The sequence below is a fragment of the Oryctolagus cuniculus genome, chromosome 1 (assembly GCF_964237555.1).
Source record: "Oryctolagus cuniculus chromosome 1, mOryCun1.1, whole genome shotgun sequence".
In the NCBI taxonomy this organism is placed as follows: domain Eukaryota; kingdom Metazoa; phylum Chordata; class Mammalia; order Lagomorpha; family Leporidae; genus Oryctolagus; species Oryctolagus cuniculus.
The window spans coordinates 179,053,083-179,070,102 of NC_091432.1; the positions used below are offsets into that span (position 1 = coordinate 179,053,083).

Below are 17,020 nucleotides of genomic sequence, written 5' to 3' on the forward strand. Positions count from 1 at the left end.
AGGGGAGGGGAGAAGAGAGAGACAGAGAAAGCAGGCAGAGGGAGATCTTCCTTCTGCTGGATTCACTTCCTAAATGCCAGGAGCCTGGAACTCCCCCCAGGTCTCCCATGCAGGTGGCACAGTCCCATGCATTTGAGCCATCATCTGCTGTGCGTGTTAGCAGGAAGCTGGATTGGAAGCAGAAGAGAAGCCAGGACTCTGATGTGGGATGTGGCATCCCAAGTGGGATCCCAACCTGACCACTGAGCCAAATGTCTGCCCTCAACATGATCCTTTTAAAGCAGGACCGAAATCATTTCACTTACCTGCTCGAAGCTGCCTTAGCTTTCCTTGTGCATGCAGTTAAACCCAATTGGCTCCCCTTGGCCCACAGGACCAGGTGTGATTCCCATCTCCTGCCCCACAGTCTCTCCCTGTCCTTCTCCACGCCCTCGCTCTGGTTCTCTGTGCTGCAGCCACGTGGCCTTCTTTCGACTTCTCCAACAAGCCCCCATCTCTCCTCTTCTGGGCTCCCCAGTAGGCTGCTTCCCCGACCTTTTCCCAGTTCCAGTCCAGTCCCTCCTTCAGATCTCACCTTGCATTTCACCTTGAGTGACCTCCTGTGACACCCTCAGCCTCGGGTCAATCCCTCTTGTCCTGGCTCACACCACCTAGCACTTTTGACATTCACAAAGGGAAGGATCGTCCCTCTACCGTGTATACCCAGTGCTCACAAAATGCCTGTTCTACAAAAAAAAAAAAAAAAAAAAAAATTCAAAATCTCACTGCCTTGACTTTGATTTCCCAATCTCTGATCCCCAGCCCTCACTCTCAGCCACAAGTACCCTGCCATATGCTTCCTCCAGCCCCTTGTGGTTATAGAGCCCGCTCTTTACTGAGTCCTGCAGCTCCGCTGGGTCCTGTGTGCCTCCCATCTCCCAGCAGTGCCACATCAGCAGCCCATACCCTTGAAAGGCAGGTTGGCTGGCCTGGTGGAAATGGTGCCATTGTGCACATGTGTGCATGTGTCAGTTGCCCACATTTCATGTGCACACATGTGCATGTGTCAGTTGCCCATGTTTCATGTGCACACGTGTGCATGTGTTGTCCTTGTTTCATGTGCACATATGTGCATGTTTCATGTGCACATGTGTGCATGTCTGCTCTTTCATGTGTACATGATGTATCAGTTGCCCAGGTTTCATGTGTACATGTGTGCATGTGCTGTTCGTGGTTCACATGTATATATGTGCATGTGTTACACTCATGTGTCAGTTGCCTGTGTTTCATGTGCTCATGTGCATGTGTCAGTTGTCCTTGTTCCTATGCAATCTGGAATTTCTCTTACAACAACTCCTGCAGATTAAGACCGTGCAAATGTTCCTAGCAGCCCCCAGGCATTCACTTCCTCACCTTGGCCCCATCACAGGCCTTCTCCTTGCACAATTTGAGGTGGTTTCCTGCTGCCACTGAGGTAGGCTTTTGGACAGCTTTGAGCGTGGAAGCCTCTCCCATCCCCAGGCGACTCTGGGTTTCCTATCAGACGCTGTGCTAACGAGAGGTGAGCGCTGCAGCCGTGGGGCTCACTCTAAGGTCGCAATTACGTAAGGATTATTAATGAAGCAACAATGTCAAAATTGTGTGACATCAAACTCAGATTTAAGTACTTAAAATAAACAGATATAAAGTAACAGATGTCCCATTTTGTTCTCAGATGATTTCATCCCTTGTTAAAAATAAATGTCTGGCTTGAAAGGAGAAAAAAAATAAAAGGGACTTTACTTCCATGTTAAAAATTAATTGAATCCAGAGGTTGGTAAAGCAACCCAGTGGTGTGCGTTTCTCTCTCTCTCTCTCTCTCTCAAGGCAAAGACATATTTGTGTTGATTTTTTACTTCAGCAAGTAATGAATTCATTGCATAGACCCAACTTTGATAGGCCACATGCACGTCCTTTGAAACCCAAAGGGAAAATTTCTCCAAAATTATTATGTAGATAAGAATGGGGCCCAGTGTATCTATCAAAGAAGAATTCAGTTACACACTAGCCCCCTAAGGATTCCGCGGCGAGCACTGAAAATCAGGAGTCCTGATTGTCATTTTCCGCAGGCACAGATTCCCACTGAGGGGCTCTCGCCTTGGAATTTCAGTGTGGAATTCCCAGAGAAGACTCCTACTGAAATTAGTAATGGGAAAGGCAAATTAGGTCATCTTGTCCGTCCCCCTGCCAGCTTCCTACACTGTGGTTAATTTTCTCCTCCTTTGATCAGATGCATTTTAAATGTTTCAAGAGATGGAAATTGCACCAGTTGTCTCCCTCCAGAGCCCCACCGTCGACTGAAGTTACGGGACTCGATTCTCTGCCTGTGAAACTCGGAGGAGTTTTTCCAAGAGTGGAAAGTTGTCTGAGGGCGAGAAACTGCCCCTCCCTCCCTCCCTCCCTCTCTCCAGTTATCTCCACATTGTTCTCACTGTGGCCTGATTCATGGGGATTAAGAAGCCGGAGGAATGCTTGCTCATCTGCCCCAAGTCACAAAATGGCCCCAGGAACATTCAAAGGAAATCATTTATTTGTAGAGTCAGAATACAAACACGAGGGGATTAATTCTGACACCCTTGAATAAAAGATGGGCAGCTCCCAGCCCTGGTGCCAGCTCTCTGTGTAGGAGAGTTACATGTAACAACATTTATGGGAGGGAATAAATAACCCAGATAGGAAACCACATGTTTCTAGGAAGAAAGTACATGTGTTTCTAAGCTGTTAGACACTTCGAAAAATAAAAAAAATACTTGGTATGTCTGAGTGAATTAAAATTTTCATTACCCTTATTTCAAACGCCCATCTCAACCCCACACCTGGAAAAGCTGACGTCAGATAAATGATAAGTACAGATGCAAGGGTGGCGATGGTGGCGCAGCTTTGTGAATATACTCAATGCCACCAAATTTTAAAAAAAAATTTAATTGTTTAAAAGTAGATAAAATGGCCTTCTAGCTGTGCCGGACAGAAGCAAGAGGACTTCGCGCTAAGCGTAGAGTGGGTGGCAGTGGTGGAAAGGGTGGCCTCTCCTGCCTTGCTTTGAGCGTGGCTCCCATCTCTAGGACTTGAAGGGCAGTATGCTGAGTCATAAATAAAGACGAATGAAAGCTCATGCCCCAGGGTCTCTTGCAGCTGGGGTTGGCCACGTGACTCAGTTATGGCCAATGAGATGCAGGCAGGAGTCGCCTCTGTGCCCCTGGTGGTTATGACGCCTGAAGGAGCAGTGGACATTTTGCCACGGAGAAGTGGGGGGTGAAGCAGGAAGAGGAGGAGGAGGCTGAGCCTGTGGATTCACTGTCCAGCCCTGGGTGGATGTGTGGCTATTCCAGAAGAAATGAGCACCTTTTCCTCTTTCAGCCACTGTAGTGGGGGCAGAGGGGGACGGAGCAGGAGCCAAATGCCTTCTGAGCTGATATCAATGCCCTGTCATGTCATTTGAAACTCCACATGACTCACTGCTGTGAATGAAGTGCTGAAGGCCAGGGTTAAATAAAATACAAATGCTATCTGGAAGGGGAGCATCATGAGTTATAAGCAGCCACGGCTATCTCCACTCAAGGGTTTACAAGATAGCGATGCGGTCAATAACAGGGTCCGAAGCAGTAGGCTGGGGAGACGGGGGCTTTGAGCTGAGGAAGGGGTTCCATCGGCTTCCTGTGATTCACTGAAGTGACACAGTCCCGGGCTCTGGGGAGCGGGCAGGGCTAGTGCAGAGATGGAGATAGGCAGGTGAATACATAAAGGAAGCCGGCGTCTTCCTGGGCTTCGTCTCTTGTGGGGAAAGTTTCAGTCCTGGTGCACCTGAGGCCCTCAGGAGGGAGATGGTGGGTTTTGTAAAACAGACCTGGGGAGTTCGGAATTCCCTTTGAAGATGCTCGGGCTTCTTCTGCCTGGGAACCTGCTCTCCTCCCCCACCGCAGCCTCATTGTGGCTCAACCCCTCTCTGCAGAGCCTGCTCGAAGCCCACAGCCCCTTGATGCCCCGGGACGCCCAGAGCTTCCGGGTGCTGGCCTCCTAGCCCTTCCCTGCAGGTGCAGACTGCCCTGTCTCTGCGCACGCTGGTCTGAGCTCCCCTGGGGACCCGCCTGGCTCTGCGGAGTCTCCCCGTCTCCTGCAGCGCCTGCCGCCTCGGGGCTCTTTCTGAAGCTAATGCTTGTTGAGTGCTCGCAGAGCGCCAGGCACCTTTCGAGGCTATGTCCACGAGCCAGTTCTTCCAATCTACAGTCCTCGGGCTCACTCCCACCCCCAGCCAGGAGAGGGGTTGCTGTCCTGACAGGATAGGGGGCCCCTTGCTGTCGTGTCCTGGCCCCGTTCATTTCATCCTCTTTCCCCGTCCCTCACCCCTGCTTCTCCTGCCAGCAGCACTGGGCCCTTAGCTCTTCCTGCAGCCTACACAGACACCAGGCCCTGTGAGGTTTTCCATGAAAGAAGCGACCTCATCAGGAGGCCCAGGAGGTCAAAAAACAATGGTCTTGGGCAGTGTGAAGAGAGAATGTGCCGAAGAAGGGAGCTAACAAGGCTGGCACTATGGCTCACTGGGCTAATCCTCTGCCTGCGGCGCCGGCACACCGGGTTCTAGTTCCGGTCGGGGCACCAGAGTCTGTCCCGGTTGCTCCTCTTCCAGTCCAGCTCTCTGCTGTGGCCCGGGAGTGCAGTGGAGGATGGCCCAGGTGCTTGGGCCCTGCACCTGCATGGGAGACCAGGAGGAAGCACCTGGCTCCTGGCTTCGGATCAGCGCAGCGTGCCGGCCGTAGCGGCCATTTGGGGGGTGAACCGGCAAAGGGAAGACCTTTCTCTCTGTCTCTCTCACTGTCTAACTTTTTTTGTCAAAAAGATAAAAATAAATAAAAAAGAAGGGAGCTTAACAAAATCTGCCTCCAACAGCACAGAAGGACCCCACACCCGGGCATCCAAATGACCTCAACTCAGTGTGCGGAAACATGCCACCCTTGAGGCCAGAGTCTAGTGCTCAGATGTAGGCCTGTGTGTATCCCTTCTCTGCCACCACCTGGCCGTGTGGCCTGGGCAGCTCACCAGGTTTCTCCCAGCCTCAGTTTCCTCAACTGTAAATAAGCAAGGGTGAGTGTGTGGTGCAGCAATTTAGACACTGCTTAGGACATCTGCATCCCATATGGGAGTGCTTGGTTCAAGTCCTGGCTTTACTTCTTTTTTTTTTTTTTAAGATTTTATTCATTTATTTTAGAGGCAGAGTTACAGAGAGAGAGAGAGAGAGAGAGAGAGAGAGAGAGGTCTTCCATCTGCTGGTTCACTCCCCAGATGGCCACAACTGCCAGACCTGGCCAATCTGAAGCTAGGAGCCAGGAGCTTCTTCCAGGTCTCCCATGCGAGTGCAGGGGCCCAAGCACTTGGGCCATCTTCTACTGCTTTCCCAGGCCACAGCAGAGAGCTGGATAGGAAGAGGAGCAGCTGGGACCTGAACCGGCACCCATAAAGGATGCCAGCCCACAGGCAGAGACTTAGCCTTCTGCACCACAGTGCCTGCCCCCTGGCTTTGCTTCTGCTTCCAATTTCCTGCTAATGCACATCCTGAGAGGCAGCAGGTGATGGCCCAAGTACTTGAGTCCCTGCCACCCGTTAGGGGGATCCCCATTGAGTTCTGGCTCCTGGTCCAGCCCTGGCTGTTGCGGGCCTTTGGCAAGTGAAATAGTAGATGGAACATCTCTCTGTCTCCCTCTCTTTCTGCTTTTCAGATTTTTTTTTTTTTAAAGAAATAAAACCTTGGCCGGCGCTGTGGCTCACTAGGCTAATCCTCCGCCTTGCGGCACCGGCACACCGGGTTCTAGTCCCGGTTGGGTCGGGGCGCCAGATTCTGTCCCGGTTGCCCCTCTTCCAGGCCAGCTCTCTGCTGTGGCCCAGGAGTGCAGTGGAGGATGGCCCAAGTGCTTGGGCCCTGCACCCCATGGGAGACCAGGAGAAGTACCTGGCTCCTGCCATCGGATCAGCGCGGTGCGCCGGCTGCAGCGCTTCAGCCTCGGCGGCCATTGGATGGTGAACCAACGGCAAAGGAAGACCTTTCTCTCTGTCTCTCTCTCTCTCATTGTCCACTCTGCCTATAAAAAAAAAATAAAACCTAAAAATATAAATAGCTTAGCCTAAGCTATAAGTATGCATATAAATAGCATAGATTTAATAGCTCACATCCCACAGGTTTCTATGAGATGACAATGGAGTCACAGAAAGTGTCATGCCAGCCAGGGGCAGAAGGCCCTCTGGGGGATTCCATGAGGGAGGCTACACACCCGGTCATGGCTCAACCACTATGGAAGAGCGGTTGGGACTCATGAGGAAGGAGCTGGTACCTGGAGTTCCTGTAGTTGCTGCAGGAAGACCCATGCCCTCGGGCAGGAGGAGCCCAAGGGGAACTGGAGTTGCCTGGATCTCACAAGCTCTGCCCCAGGAGTTGCTCTGGCGCCGCTACTGCCCCCATGACTGTTATGGCTGCCGTGAAAAAGAAACAAGAGCTCGGGTCCTTGCCAATGGCACAGGAGCCCAGAAGCCCAAGGAACCCTGGGTACTGCCATGCCCCTGCGGTCACCTGCTGCTACTGCTGCTGTTGTCACCTGCACCAAAAAGTGAATTACAGCCCTGAAATCCGGACTTCGCCCTTGCTCCCATTTCCCACTATTCTGGGAGTGCTTACCACTGACAGAGTCAAGCCCAAAGTGGCAAGAAGGTCTGAGAACAAGAAGGTCTGAGAACTGTAGTTTCCAAATCCCAGATACCAAGGAGAGAATAGAAGACTGAGTATAGAGCTAAGAGCTGATCAACATAACCGCCATAGCACAAATCCTGGTAAATTGAGAGCACTCGATTACGTTCACTGGCTCCATCATTGTCGTCATGATTATCCCTAGTGCTTTTTATTTCTGCAACTGACTAGACGTGGGACCTCCATGTTTCACTTCTCCAGGTTTTAAGTTGCTTGATCTTTAAAGAGAAGGGGCTGGGCTAGATGAGCGCTGGAGCCCCTCCCAACAAATAATTGTCTTCTTTCCCTCATTTACGCAACTGGCAAATAGCTCCCAAGCACTCTGTATGTGTCAGCCACTGAGTGGGCCCCCGTAGCTATAAGATCAGCAAAATCAGGCTGGTCACTGTTCAGCAACAGAGCAAAACAAGTAAGTCACTGTGCTACCTAGTCACCTTGAACTCACCCAGCTGGTAAAGAGCAAAACAAACTGACTCCCAGTCCAGTGCTCCCTCCTGTTTATCTCATTGTCTCTCTATTGTTCTAGCAAAGCCCACAGCCAGGGGAAACTTCTCCTTCTGCTTCTGGGTCTGCACATAACCCAGAGTCCCTTTCTCCAGTCAGCTCCCATTGTCCATCAACTACGCTTCCCCACCCGGGCCCCTGTAACAACTTGTCAATGATAGCAGGGAGGTGAGCTGCAGGGTGGGTCAGCACCTGTGGCGCAATCAGGGTAATCAGGAATGTAAAAATATGAAAGCTCTGGGTCTGCTTGATTTCCCTGTCTGCTCGATCCGTCACTCTGCTACCCCTTGGTCTCCCACTTCGGCTCACGACCCTAACGTGGAGTGGGAGATCCTGTGTATTCCATCTCTCATTCCTGCTCACTCCAAATGCATTTCAAATATTGCCGTGGAAACGTCAATTCCCCAAGCCACGAAGACCCCTGTTTCCCAGAAGCTACTTCGACAAACTCTAGAATATAGATGAGCTTGGCCCAATCACACGCTCCATCTGGGCCCAGCGGATTTGCAGCACACCTGCATTGGAGGTAAATCGATTGGCGCTTCTTAATCCTGGCTACCACCAGGCAGGTTCTCTCCTACTCATTGAAGCTTAGTAGCAACATGCCCTTCACTGTAAAGAGAATTTTTTGTCCTCTCACTTGGGACTAAAGGTCAAAGTTTAAATCTATATTTAATGCCATTTTCTGAAAACTGGATTTGTGATTCCCTTTATGTTGGTATTGCATATCTTAAGGGATTTCAGGGGGAGAAATGTGGGAAGCCCAGTTTCTGAGAATGACCTTTACTTTAAATGTGTAAATAGGATGGAGCTTGTGTTTCGCGTTTTTAAACCTTCTAATTGTGCTTCCAAGGACAGCTCTGGAAAGCCGGGCTTGTGTTGGGTGGCTACACGAAGCCACTTTGAAAAGAAGAGACTGTGATTTTCGTCTTGTGTGGATGAAAGGCTGAAGGTCACCGGCGCAAGCTCTTTGGCCTTGCTGGGGACAGTTTCTTTGGAAGCTTCTTACCTTGAGCTACAGTGATCCCACATTAGAATATGCAAATAGTACGGCCTTTAACTGGCTCGGCACAGGGAAAGTTCACATTTACTTAATTCTATTTTTCCTCTGAATTTTATAAAACATTATTGAAGTGGCATCAGAATATCATTCAGAATGTCAGTTTTAGAATATTTCAAATATTTACCTAAAGGTTTTTGAGCAGCAGCTTTTACAGTCTGGATGTGGCACTAAAAGCAGATATAAAATCAACTTTCTTTGCGCTTCATAAGCTCAAACTTGCATAATTTAGAAGTAGGGAGAGGTACTTCTCAGTTCACCAAGTTTCTTGGGTCGGCCAAGATGAATGGATGGATGGAGAGATGGGGCATGGGGAGAGAGGGAGACACAGAGAGAGAAGATAGATAGATCATTGATAGAGAATTCAGAGAAAGAACCTGCAGCTCCCCCTTGATTCCACTGGGCTCCAGAATGCCCTTCCCTGGGCTTTCCCCACCTGGGAAAACAATGAGTGCTATACCGAGCAAGCTACTCCCCGCAGCACTTGTGTTTCATCTGCATGTCTCCATCAGACACCTCCTCCGTCAGAAGGCCAACTCCGAAATGGATGGTGGCAGAACAGGCCTGGTGTTTTTGGCCACTTAATGGCTACATGAGGTCTCTGCAGTTAGTACTGAGCTGGCCAGGGGGACCAAAGCTGAACAGCCCAGTGCAGATGTGTCCCTAGCTGATAGGCACAGTGAACTTGAGTTGTTGGAGGGGCATGTAAATATCCACTGGCCGATGGCCCCAAACTTTCCTTTGACCGCTGTGGTCCAGTGGGGCTGCACTGTCGCCTTCCTGCCAGCAAGTTCCAGTCCTTCACCTCGCTGGGCTCTGTCTCCCCATCCCTGCAAGGCGGACTTCTCCGACTGTCTTCCCACTGTTGTCCCTTTGCTCCCGTATGGCTGTTGCTGAAGCCACTGCTGGCCCTGGCCTTTCCCAACGCCCCCTCCTCCGCCCTGCATCCTTTATTTAACTGCGGCTGCCTTGGGTGAAGCTGATTAAACTGCCGCCTCCACTGCCACACTTTCTTCCCCAGGGCTTTGTGCTACCTCTGGCTTTCTTCCTCCCTCTCCTGTGATCTTTTACCTTCTGTTCTCCGAGCTCCCTTCAATTCTCCCTCCGCACTTTGTCTCTAGATGACCTCCTCTGTTCCTTCACTTTTAACTGTAGCAGACTCGAGGGAATGACTTTAAACACACACACACACACACACACACACCCCTGAACACACTGTCTTCCCCCATTCACTACCACATCTCTCCCAGCTCCTCCTTTCTCTTTTAAAGCAAGTTGCTACCATGTCAAACTAAAATCGAGTTTTCTTGTCTTTGCCTGAGGCCGTCTTCTTTCTCCTTCCCAACCCCTAATCTCCAAGCCTCGGGTGCTCATATGACTTGTCATATTGAAGCCCTCTTTCCCTTTTTCCAAGGAGCTTCAGAAATCATTCTTCCCCGCGCTATTCTCTGCACAAACATGTCTTAATTCAGGATCCTTGTCTCCTGCACCTTGGCTCATGAAATTTTCTATTTGTCACGATGCAGCCCAAGACAAAAGCCAAGTAAGTCACTTTGAGGCAATCTCAAACAGCTCCTGCATTCGTACCACGTGTTGGAAGCGCCTTATTCATTACAGGTGTGTAAGGAGTATTGCCCCCCCCCCCACCATGGAAAAACAGTTAGGGATGTGGTCCCTGGAGCTGGGCAGACTGCAGTTCAGTTCCTGCCCGCATCCTGCACAATTTCTGCAACCTTGGGGAAAGTGACCAAGTCTCTCTGAGCCTCATGTTCCCTCCTGTAAAAAGATAAGTCTTCATAGGAGTGTCTACGTCCTGGGCTTGTGGAGAGGACGCAGTGAAATAATGTGTATTATGGTTTGGAACCAAGTGTGAACTTCATCAATATTACCTGTACGCCGTGGGCATTGGTGCAATGACTAAGACACCGCTAGTTCACGTCCTATACTGGAGTGCCTGCTTTGAGTCCAGGCTCCTCTGTTTCTGACCCAGTTTCCTGCTCATAGGCACCCTGGGAGGCTGAGGTTGCTGGCTCATGTCTCAGGTCCCTGTCACCCATGTTGGAGATCATGATGGGTTTCTGGCTGTTGTGGGCATTTAGGGAATGTGTGTGTGTATGTCTGTCTGTCTCTTCTTTCCACTTTTCAAATAAAATTTAAAAAAGCTTTTTTTTTGACAGGCAGAGTTAGACATAGAGACAGAGAAAGGTCTTCCTTCCATTGATTCACCCCCAAAATGGCCACTACGGCTGGCACACTGCACTGATCCGAAGCCAGGAGCCAGGTGCTTCCTCCTGGTCTCCCATGTGGGTGCAGGGCCCAAGCACTTGGACCATCCTCCACTGCCCTCCTGGGCCACAGTAGAGAGCTGGACTGGAAGAGGGGCAACCGGGACAGAATCCGGCGCCCCAACCGGGACTAGAACCTGGGTACCAGCACCGCAGGAGGAGGATTAGCCAATTGAGCTGTGGCGCCAGCCAAAAAAGCTTCTTAATATCTAGTATTTGTGTGTGTGTGTGTGTGACAGGCTGAGTGGGCAGTGAGAGAGAGACAGAGAGAAAGGCCTTCCTTTGCTGTTGGTTCACCCTCCAATGGCCGCCACGGCCGGCGTGCTGCGGCCAGCGCACCGTGCTGATCCGATGGCAGGAGCCAGGTACTTCTCCTGGTCTCCCATGGGGTGCAGGGCCCAAGCACTTGGGCCATCCTCCACTGCACTCCCTGGCCACAGCAGAGAGCTGGCCTGGAAGAGGGACAACCGGGACAGAATCCGGCGCCCCAACCGGGACTAGAACCTGGGGTACCAGCACCACAGGAGGAGGATTAGCCAATTGAGCCGTGGCGCCGGCCAAAAAAGCTTCTTAATATCTAGTTTTTGTTTGTTTGTTTGTTTGTTTGTTTGGTTTTTTTGGTGACAGGCAGAGTGGACAGTGAGAGAGAGAGAGACAGAGAGAAAGGTCTTCCTTTGCCGTTGGTTCACCCTCCAATGGCCGCCACGGCCGGCGCACCGCGCTGATCTGATGGCAGGAGCCAGGTACTTCTCCTGGTCTCCCATGGGGTGCAGGGCCCAAGCACTTGGGCCATCCTCCACTGCACTCCCGGGCCACAGCAGAGAGCTGGCCTGGAAGAGGGGCAACCGGGACAGAATCTGACGCCCCGACCGGGACTAGAACCTGGTGTGCCGGCACCACAAGGCAGAGGATTAGCCTAGTGAGCCGTGGCGCCAGCCCTTAATATCTAGTATTAAGTAGTATTTGCTAGACAGTAAACTCCTTGAGTCAGGATCATAGCTTCTCTAGCTTAACCTATGACTCCTTGTTTTTAAGTTTCTGCTTAATTTCTTGATGCTCATCAGAAGTGGCTATCATTGGCTCTGATTTCTCTGTGATGCACATTTTGGATATGAACAGTTCAACAGGAATCAGGCCAGCCTGTCAGCTTTGTCTCACAATCCCTAAATTCAGCTCTTCGCTCTGTACTGGCTCCCACTGTTTGGAAGCTTTGAGGTACCTAAGAGTCATTTTGCAGGACAGGCAGGTGCCATAGGAAAGAGTCTCTCCTTCCTCTCTTGACTTCCAGCTTAGCTCTGCGCCTTATATGGAGTGTGAGCCAGATACGAAGAAGGAGGTGTTGACACAATTGGTTGGAGTTCCGGCTACTCTGGGTTTCCTGATCCAGCTCCCTGCTAATGCCCCTGGGAGAAGACAGCTGATGGTGGCCCAAGTAGTTGAGTCCCTACCTCTCACATGGGAGACCCAGATGGAGTTCCTGGCTCCTGGCTTCACCCTGGCCAAGCCCAGGCTGTTGCAAGCATTTGTAGAGTGAAACAGTGGCTAGACGATCTCTCCGCTCTCTCTCTCGCTCTCGCTTTTGCTCCTCCCCTCTTCTGTCACTCTACCTTTCAAATAAATAAATCTTTAGGAAAAAAAAAAAAGTTTTACCAGCATGTTCAGCTCTTTTAATTAAATTGACTGGTAAACCCAATAGCATTTTAAAGAAGAATCCATTTAATCAAAGAAACAGGGGGTTCCTGGTAGCCATGGGTTCAGCTTTTGGCTGTATTTTCTCCTGTTTTTCATTACTCGTGCAAGAGCCGTCTCCGCCGCTGAGATGAAGCAGTAGGGTCTGGATTACACCAAACTGCATTCAAGAACCTTGACCAGAGGGCCAAGGAGTAGGCCTTTCACTGCTTTCTCAGCGAATGGCCGTGTTTTTTATCAGCCCCATGAAGTGCAGTCTGAGCCAAAGTGATAGCAGTTGTCCCCAAGAGAAGGAAAAGGAGCCCTGTTTCACTTTCAGGGCCAACAGCTAGAGGCCAGGGCACTTGGAACTCTGATCCTGTTGCACGATTAATGCTCTATGAGGATGCTCAATTTTTTTTTCTCCCTCAACTTCTGGATCTGTAACATCAGAGTGAGTGGAATCTCGGATGGCCAAGATGAATGGGCAGGCACAGGCTAATATGAACCAGGGAGCCTGTGAAATACACCAGGAGATTCCTGGGTAAAAAATTACCGATGGTTAGATACTTGCTTACCAGCTTCCAGATTGAGCAACTCTGTTGTGTTAGTGAATACTAAACACTAAAGGAGAGCAAGAAATACTAATTTTATTTTGCAAACAGACTGTAATGATCGCCAGTGTGGAAGTAACCCTCGGTGATTGATTCTGACTTTGACCATGCCCACCCTGCAGTTTCCAAGGTCACCTGCTCCACACTCCCCGTCCTCCCCCAGCTTTGTGCTATGGCCTCCGATGAGATTTCACAATAAAATATCACAGAACTGCCTTTGGCTGCTAAGTCTCAACCATGGCCTGATGTTAATCCTCTGGGGATGCCAGAGGAGTGTCGTTTTCCCAGGGCTGCTGCCGTAGTCACGTAAGTGGTCCTCCAGGTTGAAAAAAATATACATTCTGCCTCCCCTCCCTGTAAGACTCCCCCGAGCTGTTTGCCTCTGAGGGAAGGAGCAAGAGGCCTCCAAAATTAGGTTGGTTTTTCTCCTAAATTGACCATTTTTGTGAACAAAGTCACTTTCATCACCCTGATTGTCTTGCCTAGCTAGGGGTCCTGTGAGGACAACCCTTTCCAATCCACCTGTCACACCTCACACACCTGCCCCACTCCATCAAAGGTGCACACGCTGGTCTTGGGGAATGTAGATGAGATCTGCCAATGTCCCTCAGAGAAGGGACTTGGCCTTCCAGCTTCCTGAACCTCATCCTCACTCTTCATAATGTTCTTCTTTATCCTGTTTCTTGTAAAAAAAAAAAAAAAAAAAAAAAAAAAAAAAAAAAAAAAAAAAAAAAAAAAGAGGCCAGTGCCGTGGCTCACTAGGCTAATCCTTCACCTGCGGTGCCGGCACACCGGGTTCTAGTCCTTGTCAGGGCGCCAGATTCTGTCCCAGTTGCCCCTCTTCCAGGCCAGTTCTCTGCTGTGGCCAGGGAGTACAGTGGAGGATGGCCCAAGTGCTTGGGCCCTGCACCCCATGGGAGATCAGGAGAAGCACCTGGCTCCTGGCTTTGGATAAGCGCGGTGTGCTGGCCGCAGCGCGCCAGCTGCAGCGGCCACTGTGGGGTGAACCAACGGTAAAGGAAGACCTTTCTCCCTGTCTCTCTCTCTCACTGCCCACTCTGCCTGTCAAAAAGAAAAAAAGAAAGAAAGAAAAAAGAAAGGAAAAGAAAAGAAAAGAAAAGAAAAGAAAAGAAAAGAAAAGAAAAGAAAAGAAAAGAAAAGAAAACCCTGCTTAGAGCATATGTGGAACTGGTCTCCGGGGAGTAGCACGCTCTCACTAGTGAACCCATCTAGTGAATAAGTCAGACGGAGTGATGCCCCCGACCCTTCCATGGAACCAGGCCAGCAGTCAGCTTGGAATGTCTAAGGAAAGAGTCTGCAGCGGCCAACCCAATTACACAAGCCCACAGCTCCTCCAGACAGTGAGTCACCCTCCCTCCGTGAGCCCACAACGCTTCAGTGCAGCCCTCCACGGGGCCCCGTCACATTGCTGACGTGCCTGTCTAGCCCACTGCCCTCTGCGTTTGTGCCTGTGTCCCTCTGTGCCTAGCACCACGCCTGTCACTGTGGAAGCCCCCACTAAATCGCCTTTCAGGTGAATGAACACAGATAAAATATTAGTTGACATTAGCCCACTTCAAAGGGATAGAGGACTCTATTTCTAGAAACTGTATTGAAGTAATTGGCTCACAGATTAAATCACTAAAGTGATTACTGGACAGGCGAGTGAGTGGCTTTCTTGGCATGCCACACAATAAGTGACACAAGTTTGACCAGTCACCAGGAATGTGAGTTTATCCATCAATTATTTATTGAGAGCCATCTCCATGCCCAGGACTCAGAGTGTGGGTAGCAGGGGAAGAGAGATAGGAGGGAATTGAGAGTCCTGCATGCTGGCCATGAGCATCTCTGTCCTAATGAGGCCGTAGAGCCTCAGAAAGCCCCTATGCAGAAGGTTTTGACACTCTGAGCTGGGTCCCGCAGCCCTGGACAAACTTGTGGGCTGGGCAGGCCAGCCCAGCCAGATTAGTTCTGGTCCCAGTGTCTGGAGATCACATCTTGTCACAGCAGTATGGTCACATCATGAAAACATCCAGACACGCTTTCAAGCACGAGGCAGACAAGCCAGTGTTTGGGGGTGGGAGATGAGTGGTTCCAAGGAGATCGCAAGGCTTAGAAGGCAGAAAAGGCAAAGGGGACTCGCAATGGTCACAGCAACCAGAAAAGGATGGAGCCAGGTGTGCTCCCTCTTCCTGCATGGCTGCTGCCCTGCCCCCACCAGCCTGCACTGCCTGACTTCTCTCCTAGGGAGGGGGTGGCAAACACCTTTTTTGGGGATAACTTGACATGTATTTTCAACCCCTTTTCTTTCACCTCTCTCTACTGTGCCAGCTGGACAAGCTACATGGGACTTTTCCCTGCCTCCTTTGTGGTCTGTCTGTCCATTTAGATGGACAAGTAAGTCTGACAGGGATTTCTAGAAGGACTTCAGTCTTTCTGCAGCCACTCTCACGAAACCCCCCTTTCTGTCTTGAGCACAGACGTGATGCCTCATGTTGGGACAATCCTCCCACGAGTACGAGAGAGGTCAAGACAAACACATCAGTGCTGATATTACTGCGTCACCAAGTAAGCCTTCAGAGTTTCAGTACGTGAGAAAAAAACAATTTTGCATATGTTGCAGTTAGGTTTTCTGTAACTTGCAGCCAAATGCACTCCTAACTGGATTAGATGGAAAAACTTCCCCTTTCTACCTGTGAAATATAATGGAAAGTGTCTTCTCTTTACTTGAGAATGTTCAAGGGTTTGTCAAAAAGTGAATGACAAATACGTAAAGTAAAATAGTAGCTGAGAAGCCAGTAGCTCTGAGACCCACAAAGACTCGGAGAGACACTGTGACTGGCTGTGCATTTGCAAGCAGGCCCTTTTCCTGCCTCCCAAATAATACAGCGTGTACCCCCTAAAAATAAGTAGCAGTTTAAACAGCTAACTGTTCTCAAGAATTTGATTAGATCATTCAAGTCGTTGGACAAGCTCATAACATTCATGAATAATATTTGGGCCATTTGTTCAGGTTTTAGACAGCAATTTTTAAAACTATATATATGTGTGTGTGTGTGTGTGTGTGTGTGTGTATATATATATATTTCAAAGGCAGGCAGAGAGAAAGAGAGGGGGAGAGTGAGAGAGAGAGAATGAGAACCTTCCACTCACTGGTCCCCTCCCCGAAGTGGCCAAGGTTAGGCCAGGCTGAAGCTGAAAGATGGGAACTCCATTCAGGTCTCCCATGTGGGTGGCAGGGAATCCAGTGGTTGAGCCGTCACCTGCTGCTCCCAGGCACATTAGCAGGGAGCTGAATGAGAAGTGTGCAGTAGTCAGGACCTGAACTGGAGGTCTGATATGGGATGTGGGCATCCTCAGTGGCAGCTGCTTAATCTGCCGTGCCACAATGCCCACCCCAGAAAGCACTTTTACAGACATTATCAGGCATGACTGCTGCAAACTCCATTTGCTCCACAAACATAGATGGCAGTAGAGTGCTTGTCTGCTTTTAGAAGGTCATTCTTTGAGTGTTTCAGAAAATAATCTCTTGGCTTACTTGTTACTGCACGTGAAATACATGCTAGGTTTTTAAATATATATATATATATTGATTGATTGATTGATTGATTTGAAAGGCAGAGTTAAAAAGTGGCAGAGAGAGGAGGGGGTCTTCCATCTGCTGGTCTACTTCCAAGATGGCTGCGATGGCTGATGCTGTGCCAATCCAAACCAGGAGCCAGGAGCTTCTTCCGGGTCTCTCACATGGATGTAAGGGCCCAAGGACTTGGGCCATCTTCCACTGCTTTCCCAGGCCATAGCAGAGAGCTGGATTGGAAGTGGAGCAGCTGGGACTCAAACCAGCACCCATATGGGATACTGGCACTGCAGGTAGAAGCTTTACCAGCTATACCACAACGTCAGCCCCATATGCTAGATTTTTTAAATAAACTTTTGTTCATCATGTAGCATGCCTGTTCATGGTAGTATTACACATAAGAGTCACAAAGTGGACACAACCCAAATATCTATTAGCTAGGGAATGGATAAGCAAAATGAGGTATATCCACACATTTGATATCATAAAAGGATTAACAAAACAATACATGCTGAAACATGGATAAACCTTGAAAACATCATGCTAAGGAAAAGAAGACAACCC

General features: G+C 49.8%; 1 long non-coding RNA gene across 1 annotated transcript in view; it reads left to right on the top strand.

The window, feature by feature from the left end:
* Positions 1 to 16,439, top strand: part of LOC103347707 (uncharacterized) — a 241,277-nt gene extending 224,838 nt beyond the window's left edge. Inside the window, exon 3 of the long non-coding RNA XR_011385203.1 lies at positions 15,360 to 16,439. This is a non-coding gene — a long non-coding RNA (uncharacterized lncRNA). The remainder of the gene's footprint in view (positions 1 to 15,359) is intronic.
* Positions 16,440 to 17,020: the final 581 nt, after the last annotated feature.